The sequence below is a fragment of the Gobius niger genome (assembly GCF_951799975.1).
Source record: "Gobius niger genome assembly, chromosome: 18".
NCBI classification, from domain to species: domain Eukaryota; kingdom Metazoa; phylum Chordata; class Actinopteri; order Gobiiformes; family Gobiidae; genus Gobius; species Gobius niger.
The window spans coordinates 19,643,903-19,661,047 of NC_136869.1; positions in this window are offsets into that span (position 1 = coordinate 19,643,903).

Here is a 17,145-nt window from a genome sequence, read left to right on the forward strand (position 1 = left end):
ACCTAAGATGTTGTTAGCATTTGGCCTCTCCCAGCATATTCCTATAGCTCCAAACAGGGGTGAAGTTGGAAGCTGCCACGCTTTTCCACGGGCAGCATCAACTTGTCTAAGCTCAGTCTGCAAAAATGGTGGCCTGTTCCTTTAAAGGGGCATTATGAAACTTTTTGGCTTTTTTTTATGCAGTGACCCAGCAGCTGTATGTGTGGTTATGGTGTCTTTTCTTTCTATCACAGTGGCCTCTATGATGCTCCAGGATCAATTGTTTGTACAGTTTCCGGTAGGTTTTTACTGCTCTCACCAGAAAACCTGTAAACCTTTGGTCCTGCAGAGTCCCATAGGCCACATTGATCAAAAGTGAAGACGCCATGTTAATCACACATACAGCCACCGGGTCACAAAAAGGTCAATTATGCTCAAATATCAAGGTGTTGCTTTTTTGTTTTCACATAAAAAGTTGCAGCTTTAAGATAGACTGGGGGCCACCTGCGGGATTTCAGCATTTGAGAGTATTGCAAGCAAACTACATATAAAATATAGTCCGAACAGGCATGCGGGAAACTAATGACATTTGAGCTACGACAAAATGTCCAACTAATCTGCATGTAAACACAGGCCTTCAGTGTCCTGGGAATTTCACCAGTGGTTCAGGGTGTGTGAATGTTTGACAAGTCAAACGACTACTTGCTGCTGCCTCCACATTTGACATTTCAATCAAAAGAACTCCGCGCGCCGGTGACACAAGAGGGGCCATGGAAACTACTTTCTCTGGCATGTAAATAGTACAAGTGACTGCATTAGGGAGCCTGAAAACCATTTTAATGTGGTGAACCGCGCTAACTCTGCAGCTTTATCTCGCTCATCAATAATGCCTTGTATGTTGCGTGAGTTGTGACACACTTCTAGGAACAAAGTCTTCAGCGAAAAGCCAGCATGTTCTTTGAAAACTTAAAATAAACTCGGCAGTTTAAGCGCACTGCTCGACCTCCTCACGTGCGCGCTGCTATAATGAGCCCAGAGAGGTTACACACAGAGATCCAGTCAGGTGTGGGGGGCGAGTTTGCATTCAGGCAGGGGTATTATACACTTTACAGGTATTTGCCAGTCATATCATGCGCTTGATCTTGATCTCTTACATTTTGTTGGTTGGAAAATGGCTTAGTCAAAGTCTTCCTCTTCTTCTTCCTCCCTAGGGCACTTTGTTGACTTCTTTGGGAGAGGTAGCTGTCCAACCATAAATTAAGTGTCTGGAGAGGTCAGCATTTTGGGGGAAGTTGAAGATGCGTCTAAACCTGGGCTAATTGCATGGACCGGCCGGTGGATAATTCATCCATGCAGCGCGCAGGCCCCTGTGCCGGAGTTTGGTGGAGCCGGCGGAGGTGGAGCAGTGGAGATTAGACTTGCAAATAGAAGCAGCAGACGGGCTTTTAAATGGGAATTATTAATGAGGCCGGTGTTTGAAGCCACGCGTTCCACTCTGCAATTGAGCATCAAAGTCTTTAACATCGGGAATTGGTCAGGTCAGAGCAATGTGTAATATGATTAAAGTGGTTTGTAAAAATAAGCATAAACATTGCCTTCAATAGGGTTCGGAGTGGACTTTGATAGCAGTTTGTCAAGTCTTCAGTGCTGTATGCATTAAAAAGAGGTTCCTTAAGGCGAGACCTGGCAGGTGAAAGCAGATTTTACACTGGTCAATATTGAGATTTAGCTAAGTTTCTCCTTTAGTTTTTACTGTCAAAGTAAAAAGAAAGAAGACCAAACTTGCCCTTTGTGATGTTTATATAATGTCTATATTGTAACTACAATAACGCAGCGCTCCCTCGTCTTTCCCACGCTTTTCCATTCACAAATATTGACACATTTGGTATCCACGTGTAGCACAAAAAGCAACCAAAATGACGCTGATGATCCACATACGGTCAATTTTTTTTTTTCAGCCTGATTTATTGAGCTTTACACCATAGTCCGGGTGAATACTCGATTCTGATTGGCCAGGCGTGCGATAAAACTGTATAACGCACAGTTTGTCCGGCAGTAGTTATATCATTTTCTGTATCACCCCGCTGCAGCTGTTTCAATAGTGACGACAAACATTTGAGCTGGAACTAGTTTCGGGTAAAACAGCCTCAAACATGAAATAACTCCTGCCTCCACATCGTGCATTAAAAGTGTATAATGCGCGGCTCCTCGTTGTTTTAATCCTTACTTGAACTGCACAGAGGTGTTTGTACTCTCAGACCTTGGGTTCTGAGAGTTTGCAGGCTCCTCTCCCTGTTTGGATGAGTTCCCTCCAGTTTCTCCCATCAAACTAAAACATGCACAATAAGCTAATTACAGAAAAATCACCACATATAGCTGTCATTTTTAATTCTGCCAAGGTGTGTACAAGAGTCGCTGAAAGAAAGGGATTGGGAAACGTTTAAGTTGGTGGAATAATGTAAACATGTTGACTGAACTTCTAAGTCATTACCATCTTTTCCATCTCTGTAACACTGGCCTCCCTGTTGCGCCACTCTGTCCATTAATGCACTTTCTTTGGGCAGGGGCCATTCGAGGTTTCCAGTCCAGACTCCAGCCCCTTCCAGCAGCTCTATCAGACTTATCTCTGTTCTCCTTCAGCCCGACACTGAAATCCACCGTCAGACATGGCAGATAAGCGCCCCCCCCCCCCCCCCCCCCCCCCCTGAGGCGCAGTCACCCAACACGACATCACCAAACTTCCTGATTCAATCAAATGTACAGAGAGATTCATTTGTACGTTTCACCCAATAAGCCGCGCTCCCTTGACCTGCGCAGACTTTTCGGAGACAAAGGCGCGTCTGCTGTCCCGGGCCTCCTCTTTCGCACTTCACCACAATTGGATCAAGGCTTGTAATTTTCGGCGCGCTGGCGTTTGGAGTCTCCCGGATCCCGTCTCGCATAGCGCCTGCTGTCGGGGGGAGTAAAGTGTTCGTATCCACAAAATGACACGATGAGGAAGGTCAGAGAGTTCAACATCATATTTCTTAGCCCTTTTTTTCGAGCTATTAAGTGACACAGTGCAGCAGGAGTATCTTCATGTGGCATATATGAAACTAAATAACTACAATACTATTATTCAACACAAATTAACCCTATTATTGAATTGTAAACATTTATCAAAAAGTGAACTAAAGTAACTCATGGCAGTCAGTTTGTGCTGGAGGTTGGAGTCTGGCCTGTGAGACTGTCCTGTGGGTTTCTAAAAAAGAGACGAAAGCATGATAAAAGCGCTTGAAAAATGTGACAAAAACGTTGATCAGTTTTGTAGGTGTTAGCTTTCTAATAAGGCTGTCCAGTTGAGAAGCTTTTTGATTTAGGGAAAGCAAAATTGGGGGAAAAGCGCTCGTTTAAGAAGAAAATGAAACAGAAAACACAAAGCTGTTGTTGTGTATTCCGTCATTACTTAGTGCGTGTTAAAGTGAGATTTGAACTCAATACCTTTGTAATAACGGCGACAATGCTACTGTTTCTTCCAACCAATAGTGCAAGGGATTTACTTCAGCAAAAAATAAATTTGCACTTCCCAAAAGTTGTCATTCTTAGCAGTGTTTTTTTTTTCTTGTGTGGTCCACTGGTTAAGGTCCTGAGTGATGACGAGTCTTCTTTCTCTTGTCAGGAGACTGTGGGTTCAGCTCTCACCAAAGATTCCCACCTGGATGGAGTCCTCTGTGTGGAGTTTGTATGTTCTCCCTGTGTCTGAGGCGGTTTTCCTCCGGGTGCTCCAGTTTCCCCCACAACTAAAATCAATGCAATAGGTGAATCCTCCAGCCAGGCCATACTGACCCTCAGCCTGGCTTCACATCTGGAGATGGGTCCCCACTGCTCCTTACGGGTTGCCCCAGCGGCATCGAAGGAGGGGCCTGATTCACCCTATGTGTGTTGCAGGTCTGTTTATGTTCGAGCCCTTCCTGTGTCATTGGGCTGTGGGTAGCTGTATTTGTAGGGTAATACCTGCACAATGATGAAAATAAAACAAACAAACAGCAAAATATATTATAATTTTGCCAAGCACCCGAGGGTGAGGGCCTTTTATGCTGCGTGCCTGGTCCGGAACAATCAGACGGTGTGTGGGAGTGGGGGGGGTTGAACTCACAACCTCTGGCTTCCTGATCAAGCTTCCTACACACTGAGCTATGACGCCGCAACCAACCTGGAGCCTTGATACGGCATAAATCACACTAAAATAACTCTAAGTACCTGCAACTAGCACGGATGAAGCCTATTGGGATAGTGGAGCGTGCTGTGGTGTGGGCCTGTGGGGAAGTTGAGGCACATACCACACCGAAAGCCACTCTCACACCGGGACTTGGGGGAAATTGGGAACTGGGAACAGTTCCTGGGATTTTGGAGATGAGAGTCCTTTTTGTGCTGATTGCAAACTGGTTTTAACCATCTGTGAACTTGAGTGTGGGGCTCATGCTGCTTTCTGATTGGATAATTGGCTCAAGAACTGCAACAAAAACAAAAGTGTAAACTGTAACATGCTTCTGTAATTGTGAATGAATCGACATTACAATTATTGTCAGTAAAAGTTCATGGCTGATTTAAACTGATTTAGATCATAACTGGGACCACAGATTGGGCATCATTTCTACATACCCGCTCAAAAGATCTGATCCTTTCGTGAATGTCACACCGGCACGCAGCGGTGACGAAAGACAGAAAGGTCAACCGTATGATACGAACAGTCGATGAGCGAATGTGGCGAAGTGCGTGTCCGGTGTAGAACAACGCCTCTGACCTCACGCACGGTGCCGTATTATTGAGACTGAATAAATCCATTATCATCTGGGTTACAGCCACGAGGCCGAATGTCTTTTTCATATGCCAGCGCATTCATAAACACTTCCCGGAGAGAGGGTCATGCGCCGCAGTGTGACAGAGGCAGACTGTGCCGGGATGACCGTCCATGAAGGGAGCACTGTGTCTAAGCCGTGTACGCAACCATGCATCTTATTACCGACTTCAGACCCGCGGAGCTACGAGGGAGCGGAGCAATCAAGTCAGCTGTTTTCAAGACAGGACATTTATATATGAAGCCAGTTTGGGAGTCGGTGTGGGAGGGCGCTGAATGTGCACGGCTGGAGTCGAGAGATTGTCACTGGGACAGGTTTCCATCTCCATCCAATAATGAGCCATGCCATGTCCTTTTGACTTCTGACACAGGCCAATTCCCAAAATGCGTCCACCAAAAATGACATAATTAGAGCTACGTGTGTTGTGCCATTTGGAAATGTATTAGTTTGATGAAAGTAGTCTTTTTCTTCAGTTTGATTACCCAAATCTGAAAGCTTCTCGATTAAAAGCATCAAAATAGCGACAAAAACAAGAAGAAAACAAGGGTAAAAACATGACAAAGAGGCCACAAAAGATCAACAAAAAAGCAGCCAAAATGTGACAAAAACTCAAAAAAGGAAGTGAAAAAAGTGACGACAACATGGCAAGGAAAGAGACACCTTAAGATCAGTTTTATGGGTCTCTCAAATGAGGCGTCACACTGGCCTATAGGCTGTAAACTGCAGTCCGGAAGCTTTTAGATTTGTTTAAAGCTGAACTGGAGATAATGCACTTGGTTTTAGCATTCACACATCATTTTCATCATTTATTTGTATCTTTCGCCCACATATTACAGGTGGTTAAAAGTGAATCTAACCATTGCTGTGTATTTTGAGGATCGCGGCGAACGTGGAGACGGCTCATCCAATCAGCAGCAGGAACCCTCTGATAACCAACACCTCACAGCAGGTGGGTTCACAGTAAGCCACCACAGTAACCACGCTCCAATTCATATTAACTGCTAACTGATATATAGGCCTGCAGGGAAATTGACTTTCTATGGACGAGACCTACTTAAGGGCTCTAAATGTGGACGTGTTGACTTTATTGAAAGAGAAAAAAACAGACTGTGGTCGATCAGCATGGTGATAATATTGTCCCGAGAAGCAGTTTGCTGATAACCCTGACAGTACGCATATGAAGAGGGGGTCGGTAAATTAACGATCCCGCCCTTGACGCTTCATAAAGAGCCCGTAAGAGCAGTGGCGAGGGCGACCTCCGTAATTACGAGGCGCCGCTCCTTTGCATTTCTCCGCGCGTCGACGGGCTTTGATGGCTCGTCAAATTATTCATGTGAGAGCGTGATTAGTGTCCCCCCCCGGGCCTCCGTAGGCGTTTTCGGCGTAAGCGTTTGATGACCGGTAGGATGTACAGAGGAGAGTGGCGGCACACTGGGGGACTTTGTGTAAAACATGGATCGGGCGTAGAGGTGGCTGCCATTACTGTCACTCAGCATGAAAGCGCTTTTTTTATCGTTTGCATGGGATTTGCAAATGTGTACTCTTACAGCTATACACGTAGAGTCAACAGAGTGTACGCTATGCTGACAGTTAGCATGCTAGAAAACTTTCCAGCGTTCGCTAGCCTGCTCAGCCGCTAGCATTTAACCACCGCACATCGCAAATTATGAACGATACAGATGTTTTCAGCTGTTGTCAACCATCGACCACTTTTAAGTGAGGTCAAAGCCTAGTTAGAAATCATTAATGAATGTGCAGACCGCTTCAGATTTTACTGAAGAATAGAACTAGCGTATAATGGCTAAATGCGAAATCCCATTCAGTTAAGTTTCGGCTTTCTGTGGGGTCACATGCACATCAAATGGCCACTGAAGAGCTTCTTTTATTATGTTAATGATGGACAAACCACAGAAATTATGCATATGCCATGTCATACCTCGCCATACTTTAACATAAGGACTGGCTTCACCATTCATTTCTATGGAGAACGCTCAATTCAAACAGGAACAGAAGTACGCATTTTTAGAGGCGCAGCTAGCGGCATTTCTGCGATTTCACCCGCCAGCCCGTCTCCATGGTAACGGTTTTATCTTTATAAAAATGGGCCTTATCAGTAAAAATGACAGGATACATGTCTGTCATTGATTTTATTGAACTGTTGTATAAAAGTGTAATTATGTTAAAAGGTTGCCAGGCCCCCGCGTCCGCCATCACTTAAAGTCACCCGTCAGCGTTTTGATTTACGCACTGACAACTATGTAATGCCTCCGAATGGCTGCGGCGTGGCGTTTAGGGGACGTGGATATTACAGAGCAGGCACAAATCGCACTTAAGCTGCAATAAAAAGCTCACTTGCCGAGCTCGCCCGTGCCTGAGATTCCCATCCTTATAGCTTTGACATGTCATTTGCTGGCTCATAAATCGAACACTGCCCCCCCCCCCAACAGCAGGAAGCGCTTTTTGGTCGGGCCGCTCCGTGTGGCGTCACCCCTGAACTCTGTTACCCCTTTGTCCTGCCCGCTGACGGAGCCCCACAGCTGCAGAGGGCCCCTCCCATCGCTCACTGTCAAAACGTGGCACGGGGGGCTACTACCTGGGAGCACTGCCAGGGCCCTCGGTAAAGACGCTCTAATGCACAAAAGCTGGAGGATGACAGTCCACTTATCTGTGTGCGCTGCATGGGACTTAACCTGTCCTCGAGGGCTTTCATCCGACAAAGTGAAAGCTATCCCGTTAAATACTGTCTTTGTGTGTGACTGTATGTACTCTACATTGAATGACAGTACATCGAACCCACTTTCTTCAAATCCTATAGTGTTGTTTATCCTGTCCTTATATGGGAGCTAGGGGTGTCCTCCAGGATATTTGGATGGATCGGCAATATTTTCAGCATTTTAAGGGGAGACACTACAGGCAAAACTCATTTTTTTCAGTTTTCAGGTTTTGGGCCAAATTGGTCTCTGAACATATAAGCTTTCTCCCGGAAACCAAACCATATACCTTATCTTCACAATAACATGTTTAAATATTGCGCTGATTCAATGCCCATAGACTTAAACGGGAGAATGCAATTTCAAGGGCCTTTTTCTCAAAACACACATTTCTGTCATTGTGGTGACACTATGTCCACTTCAGTCAGACCTAAAGACTTCAAATTTTCCAGCCTTGGACTGAACTATATTTGGAAGATTTTTTCAGAGGGATTTTTTATTATCTAATCCCTAAAAGCCCCATTTATTGAGTTTTGAATGTCAACAAATAAGGCGAAAATTACATTTTTACAAAATTTTCCACTAAAAAACAGTTTATTTTTAAACTAAACAAGAAATCCAAAATCCCCTCTGAAAAAGTCAATAAAATGAAACCATAAATTTGAATGTAGCTCTATCCATTATTCAGATTTCGTCGCCAAAAAGATGGGAAATTTGGGGCATTTTAGGCATAAAACACCTTGTTCTTATATGAAAAGATAAAATGACAGAAAACTTGCAATGTATTTTTTTCTCACATTTATGCCAGTGATCTACAGCAAACGTTTCAATTGATATCTGTAAATATACATTTTTTCCCCATTCACCTGCAGTGTCTCGCCTTAAGGGCATTTCTACACCCGTGATTTGTGTAATAATATTTCTCAAAATCCAGAGGCTCTACACTGGAGGTCCGGACATTGCCTAACTCTGCCATACACAAGTCACAAGGCAATTCGATATCCGTACACTTTGGGCCCAATCTTCCGCCTGGCACAACAACAGCTCAACACGAAGTTGGTATCTTGCGTACAAACAATGGTGCGCCAGTGCTTTTGCCAGTAGCCTGAGGGCATCGCTTTGGGAAAATGTCAGGGCTGAGGCATGGTGCGCTACAAGCCGAGCTCATGCTGCTTTCTCTTCGCTCTCCTCTCACATTAACATCACGCACAGCCTCGCGTATCTTATTGAGTTCACGCAGGACAAACTGAACTAATTCTACCACTGTGAGTGAAACACTGTCCATGTCCCGAGAGGAAGCGAATATATATCGATCCCACTAAGTAGCTTCACGAGGCAGAAACGTGATCAAAGCACCCCCCCACCGCTACCCATAGTAGTGGAGAATATTCCAGTCTGGTACGGTCTGTAGGTGGTACAGCTTGGGGCGAGACCACTGCTGTGCAAAACATCGCCCACTTACTGCGACAGGTATGAAGCTGAGAATTTCACAGAGCACAGCCATCATCACATGTCTAGTCTATAGAAACACAAGATCGGGCCCAAAGTGTTTCAAAGTGTTTTACAGAACAGGAATGTCTTAAAAGTAGGCTACATAGATTTAATTTACCCTTAGAAAAATGATATTGATTCATATAAATCTCAGAAATGTAACTCATCTTCTTGTCATAACAATGTGCCATTTGCACCATCCTAAACCGCCACATTCCTTGAGGAAAAAACAACCCTCTATATGTATGAGTAATGAACATGACACAACCAGCGCACTTACTCACAGCGCTGCATTCACACTTATCGGGAGAGTTTTGCAATAACCTGAGCAGTATTTTGTAAGATCTGCCAGGAGCTTAACCCGAGGTGACAGCCGCTGTGCACACGCTCGCTCCGTACACCTGCAGCGGCGGAGGCCCATAGGGTTCGCCATGGTCGGACACTTTGAGTCGTCCTGTCGCGGTCGGTCCTTGTAGGCGCACTGGGCCCCTCCATAGATAAGTCATGCAGATTAGGGGGCAGTAAATACGTGCTCTTTGGACCGGGGGGCCTGTACTCCGCTCCACCTGCAAAACAGAAAGGTAATTAACAAATGAGCAAATGGCCAACTGGCTTAAATTCTCTCCTAGAGCAAGGCTATAGGGTGAATAGATAAGGGTAATATTGCTAATCAATAACTTGCTCAGTTGAGGAATGAATATGTGGAAATAGGTTGCACTAACACAACAGGTCGAGTTCATACATTTTTTTTCCCCCTTCATGTTGCAATGTTGTTTTCTCCACAAAAACATACCTGGAGGTGTGTTTTGTTCGAGTAATCCTGCACACTCAGTTTGTCTAAATGTCAAGAGCTCAAAACACTCTGTCCCACCTGCTGATGTCATGAAGATTTGTGCTCCTTCTCTAGAAAGTGCTCCTCTGGGGTGTTAAAAGTCATACAGCTTCACTTTATAATTTCTGTTTGTAAATTGGTCCCAGTATGTTCTCCCTGAGGGGCAGGATGAATGAGAGAGCAAGTGCGGGGCAACAGGGAGAAATCAGCCCACGGCTACAAACCAGAGTGGCATTTTTACATGCATGAGTCTATTACAAAGCTGTTACGACCTGTCTCAGCGAGGTGTTAATATGTTGAAATAGTAAAATAAAGTTGTGATTTAATAATAAGACTGTAAATGTTACGGAATGGGTACAAAATCAATCTAACTAATGCTAACAACACTTAATTGATTGATTAATTGCTTGAAGTTTATTTAAATAGGATGTGGGTTTTTTTGGAAAAGGTTAAAGGAAATCAAAATCTAAACAACAGTGGAAAATGTTGTATAAAGCCAAGGCGTAACTGCAAAATAGGGAAAACAAAAGATCAACAAAAACAAATTTAAACAAACAGAAATGTCACATAGGCCTAGTGACACCTAGTGACACAGAGAGGCACGAAAGCTAAATGTAGGATGAAATAAAGGTATTGAGTATTTATTTTACAAGTGTGGCAGGGACAGGTGTCTAATGTGATTGGCCAGGTGTTAACAGGCTGCACCAATCAGGAGCAGCGGAGAAGCTAATGCTTGTGAACAATCCTCCAATCACTGGCCAGGGCTCACACAGCCAGCGTTCTATGGGCAGAAAAACACACAAAAACTGCCTCATTTAGTTTCACTTTCGTTCGTTTGTGCTCTGCTTTCCCATATGGATGATTTTTTTAGGCTAAAAAATATTAAAGCTCCAATAGTTCAAATCTGTATGATGTCGTGTATAACTTTATATGTAGACCAGACTTATTTGCACCATATTTCCATTGAAGATCACTGTCCCAACATCATGGCCCGTGTGCATGTGTGCGGCTGCAGAGGGCTGAGAGGGCTGAGAGGGCGACAGGGGCCGGAGAGAGGGGGCTAACCTGCCGCTGGCCCCCGGGTGCTCCATGTGAGATACCTGTTGTTGACATGGAGCGTTGACGGGCTGCTGCGGGACCCTTGAACTTGAGAGGGCGGTCCCTGGGAGCCTCTCCGCGGGCTGTGGAGTTCAGCACAGTTAATGTTCCACTCTTTTGATGTGTGCCGAGAAGTGGCATTCCCAGAATTCCTCACCAGCCGCACACACGCTCGATGGCTCCGCGCAAGACAGTTAACACTCTCTGCCTGATTGCTTTTCTCTCTCTCTGTGTGTGGAAGCGGCGCAGGCAGCGTACAGAGGAGCAGGGCTTATTAACGCTGCGGGTGACTGTCAGGGGAGCGATCCCATAATTTGTTCTTTTTCATGAATGGGACTGAACGAACTGTCATTTAGCTCTGCTCCAATCTGCCTTTTGTGCTGCTTTGCTGAGCTACAACTACTATCCATTTTTATCATGACTTTTGCGCTTGTAAGTTATGGGTGCAAGCTTTAAGCCCCCTGTTAGGAGCCCCACATTTCTACATAAGCCTGATGAGTAATTGACTTTATTGCCCATTTCTTTTTTTGTCATTTTTAGCAAATCCTTTTGAGTTCCGATAGCTGGTACTGGACTGTATCTCTGATCATCTCTCGCCTTTTTCATGGGAGCTGGCTCTAGTGCCTCAGGTGGACTTTAAAGGAACCAATTAGAGCGCCGCCCCAGGACAGTTGTTTGTCAAACGCATTGTCAATCTCCCTGACATCTATTAGCCCAGTGCCTTTGACCCAGAAGTGCTGTGGTGATTAATTATCACATTTGCACGACCTAAATGAGTTTTTCCTAATTCTACTTTCTCTCTCATTTACAGGGTCTCGACCGCCAAACAGTTAAATGAAGATTACGCCAGCGAACTTATACAGGCTTTCGAAATTCCCTTTTGTCATGCCCAGTTAACAGGCACATGGTGTGGTAGGGGAAAGCCGAGCTCTGGTGCATTTGAGGAAACAGAGTAACTGGACGCCTGTCAATGATTGTCCAGTCCTATGAGCTCATGTGTTGTGAGCTCTCGGGATTACGGTCTTGTTCTGTGGTCTGTGCCCGGCAGAGTGTGGGCAGAGTGACCGCGCTGTGCTCTGATCTCAAACTAAACGAGAGGTCAGCGGAGAGGTGAGTACACGTGTTATCACAAAAGAACAGGACAGGCCGGTTTCCGACCTGTCAACGGCCTGATGAGTCAAGTTACAGTATTTTGATGCACGGCCCAAACTGAAACCTTCTTGACATGTTTACGGCTGAAGTGTTTGTGTACCTGGTTTTGTCAGAAAGCAATGGTGCTCTGATGTGTTTGACGGGCTGCTTGCATGGATTTGTCAGACAGTGGGGAAAGGTTGCGTCCCCTTTACTGTCTAACGCCTTCTTGTATATACATCCCAGGTGTGACATATACACGATCCGTCGCCCTGGTTCCTTGTTCTTGGCATCACCTCATCCTTTTCCACAGACAATTTGTGCTTGTATCCATCCATTTTCTTCAGCTCTTTCAGGACTGGGTTACTAGCAAAAGAACCAAGACTTCCCTTTCCCCAGACACATCCGCCACCACTAAGATCAGGGGGGTCTCATCTTTATTCATTGAGGGCCGTATATTGAAGTGTATACAATGTGGAGGGCGACAGATCGATCGTAAGTACAGTGGAAATTTCAAGTGAGTCTGTTTTCCACAGTTTTATCTAGGTCTGGAAACTTAAAACCAGCTCTTTACCACAATGAGGTTATAGCTGTGTAGAATTATGAAACTTGTTGTGAAAAGTACTATCTCTGGTGATGTGTATCAATTCGACAAGAAGCTTGAAGGCTACTCAAAAATAGCGTGAGGGCCGCTCTTTGAGTATTCAAGATGATATGCATTCCTTTGTCCCAAGTCCAGTCCTCCCAGTGTGTGCTCTCTGTGGGAAATGTCTTAGGAAAGACATATTAGTCACCTCCACTGTCACTGTGGAGGAGCAGCATCTCTACTCTGAGCTCTTCCCCGGTGACACTGATCTGAGTTGATACTTGCGTGGCCATGAAACTCACAACTTACTGACAATGACAGACCACAACCCACTATAACATCCCAAAACGGTGCTCTCGCTCTTGACAATTTCTCCCATGTCCTGACTTTGTATAGACTATCCTCCTCTCTGTATTTAGTTCAATTAAATCAGTTACAAATACCCACATGAATCCGGACTACATTCTTTGAGAGCACAGCCACTCTTTCCCCTGGGCAAGTACAACAAAGTAAGAAATCAAATTATGAGCATATACCCCCACTTAGCTCTGCATGCAAAGCCTTTTAAACCGACTGTTGTAGCCGCAGACATCAAAGCTGCATAGGCTTTTAATGACAATAAAGCGATCAGGCCGGCGGGGGGAGAAAGAAAAAAAAAAAACGTATGTAGCAATTTGCTTAAAACGTCTGCAGCGTGGTTGCCAGACAGTGAGATAAAACTCAGCAGAGAGCGCCTATTTATCACCATCTGAATGTAGCGTTGCGGCGCAGTGATCTGTGCGAGTGGGCCGTAAAATGCTGATTGATAGAGAGCGTGCTTTGTCCCCGCGCAGGGCTTAGAGCTTTAGTGAGTGTGATTAACTAATGGATAGAGAGTAATCCAGGTACAGTAGGAGTCAGAGCCATGGCAACAATGCTCTGATTTCTCTGCACAGCCTCGTAAGTGTATAGGGCTGAAGAGACGCATGCATCCAAGACATTAAAACTGGCCCAATTGTATTGTCAAATTATATATTTTCCTCCCCCTACATGTTCCAGCCATGTCCTAAGGTGTAGAATGAGCCCAGACCTGTTCACCACAACTGCCTCTAAAATCCTGCATTGTCACTCAAAAAGTTGTTGCTTCGGGTCGGAAGTGCCGTCATGCACGAGCTTAATATAGAAGGTGCAGTTACACGTATGACCTGAGGTGGCAGCAGTGGGTATAAAATGGCAAACTTGCATCTAGTCTCTTTAACATTGAATGTTATATAGCGACGGGATGCTAACTTCCTAGGATGCTAACTTCCTTTCCTGTGTTTTATTCCAATGGAGAGTTAGCTGTGGCTCACTCAAATATATATGAATATGGGGAAAAAAGCTGCCATTGCATAATTACTTACATCAAGTTAAACATTTTACTCTGGATGCAAATAATTCACCGGAGGAGACATCAGTGCATATAACTGTAGCTGTGTTTGCCTTGAAGCTAAAGGTTCACTTTCATTTGACGCTAACAAAATGAAAACAGCACCACTGTTTTTATTAAACACACTCGCCTTGACAGTTATTTACATTTTCTTCAGCTTTTTAAATATTGTTCTATTTCTAATTAGGCTAATATGTTAAATGTGGACAGGAAGTAGTCTTTACCCCAACACTGGCTTTATTTTTAGATTTGTAAAACTACTTCAGACACCTTAGCGTTGGTATTTCCCTTTTGAGAACCAAAATATGAATATTTATAGAATGCGGATAAGCCCAACAGGAGGCTGAATCAGAGAGGTTTTCTTTCTGCCACTTTAACGCCTCATTTAGGCTTTAGAAATAAGAGAAGTGCAGTTTTGGTGCATTGGATAATAAAAGCTTGCACATCCAAATTTTGTCAAGCTGACTTATAATTAAAAAATGACATACAAACATTCCACTAATCCCGATAATGACGCAGATGTTTTTTTTATTAGGGGCCTGGTCAATTAATTTAATGCAGTAAATCTTGCAAATAAAACAAAAAAAATAAACCGCAGTGTCAGCAGATTTTTCCCCCCCTTAAACTTATTAGCTGAGTGGTGGCTCATTTACCAATTTACCAAACAGTTCTGCCCTTGAAATGGCTGAAATGGTTCAATATGGCACTTTTACACTCCACCATATGTCCCGTTGTGTTGTTGGGCCAGTTTGACAGTTGTTGCCAATCAATCAGCTGTAAAGTGAAGGTATCTACTGAGCATGTGCAGAAGGAGATCCAGCTCGTGTATTGGCCTTGTGCTGCCAGCTGCTGACGTCACCCCCAGAGAGTATTCACCCAAAGGGGGGGGGTCCTCCGGGAGCTAAGGCGCGGGTGGTGTTGCAGTGACATCAGGGGATTGCTCATCTAATCTTCTTATGTAGAGGCTATAGAAGGATCCTGGAATTTGGGAAGAGGAGCCGGGTGCTTGCAAAATAGTGCAAAAATAATAGGCCTTTATTTCATAACACTGTCTGTCAATGTTTTTTTTTGCTAATTAAAAACAAAATAAGACATTTTTAGGGAATCTCAAAGCTATATAATCTCTTAACTAATGAAACTAGATAGAAAAGGCTCTAGTTTCCCACAAACACTAATATTTTCACTTCTTGTTCATATTTTCTTTCTTTCAATCAAAAAGCCAATTTGAAATCAATGGCCAAGGAACAAATGTGCCTGAAGTCATGATTGATGGGACATTGCTCAGCAGCATGATGCCAGTTCAAGCTAACTTCTCGCGCTCACATCTGGTATAGGAATAAATGTATTTTTTGGGGCAGAAAATATGCATGTGGTGGACATAGTCACTTACAACATGTCCAACAAGTGTTAAACATTTGTCAACTTACTGCATAATAAATGTTAAAACAGTGTCACAATCTGAAGTCATTTCCATAAAAGAAAATCAGGTTGACATATTGCTACTATATTTAATTGACGTGTCGTTGATCAAACTGGAAAATACTATTGACAAAAGTAAAGTAAACTAAATACGTCTTGTCAAATGCTTGTCTCTGATCCTGGAGGACAAGCACTATGACAGGCAGCCCCGCTCCTCACATGACAGGGATGAACCACTTTGTCCCGGCTTTAGTTGAAGGAGTAAAGGCAACAGCTGGAGAGTTTACGGCCCTTCCCACAGGTGCTCTGGTCGAGGACATGCTGGAGATAAGGCCGTGATACATAAGCTTTCAGAGCCACAGTGTGGAGGAGGTTTGACCATTACAAATAAAGACCCAATAAAGTGAAACACATTCAATACAGGACATGGATCCTTTTTGTCTTGTGGATCCAAATTTCACACATTACTTTGCTTTCTCATGTAGTACAGCGTGTTCCCTGCTCAGGTCAATCGGGGATGCACAGCACAAGTCGGCACATACACTAAAATCTGCGCAGACCTACGAATGAACTTCATGCAGCGCTCCCCAAAGCAGCGGGGCCTGTGTCCTTAGTGTTTGTGTTTTGTATTGCTTGTATAATTGATGTGGTGTACTGGCTGTTTTCATGTTTGTGGCTCTCTATTACAAGTCGCACACACTCTCCAGACCGAGGGCGCACAGCGGGGGCTCAGGGGCCGCTCCCGCACTTAAGGGGTAGTGCTAGTAGTGGCGGGGAAGTGAGTGAGGGGTTACAGCTCGGTTACTTTACAAATAATGCTGTAAAAGCTTCAGTCTTTGTCACGCACACTCTAAACTTTTACTTATTTAGTCATTTTTTTTGGGCTTCAAACTGCAGAAGCATCGTGTTTATAGAAGGGCATGAAGATTCAAAGACAGAAAATTACAGTTCTATGCTAGGAAGAACAAAACACTTTTCATTTCACTTCAAGCTAACCACGAACGCATGACCTTAATTCTTAGTTATTTCTGTTGATGATACAAGTACTATTGCTAAATAACTGCCGTATCTTTTCAAAGCGCCTTTCGTTTCTTGGATGTCTGTTTCAAAGTGTCGGTCTTGCCTTTATCTCACTGGGTTGTTGCATCCCCACCAAACCGTATAATAACCATTTTTCACCAAAACCGTGAGTATTTTTAGCCGTATCAGCTCTCCCCAACAGCCAAGGCACCAGACTCTCTCTCCCATTGGCTGGTGGAGCGTCCTGCCTCAGAGCACCCGGGGAGTGTGGGCGGTGTGGGTGTTGTGGGCCTGGATCAGTCCTTTCCTTTGGAGTCTTGCTGCAGCTGCTGAATTTCACATAGTAGCAATTTCAAGGACAAACCAGAATGCATTCCACAGTCAACTTTGGTAAAGGAAAAAAAAAGAAGAAGAAAAAAAAAATCTTTCCTTCTAATCCGCGCAATCCAGTCTTCCTCAGCTAATTCCATATCAATTCCGAGAGTGATTTACGGCGCACACATGCTGCATTTGCTTATCCCGGGCTAACACGCGCGCCGCTTTTTTTTCCCCGCCCGCTAAATATTTGGTGCGCGCCGGTCGGTGATTTGCATGTGCGGTAATTAGTCTCCGCGGGGATTAAAGGGAGAGTA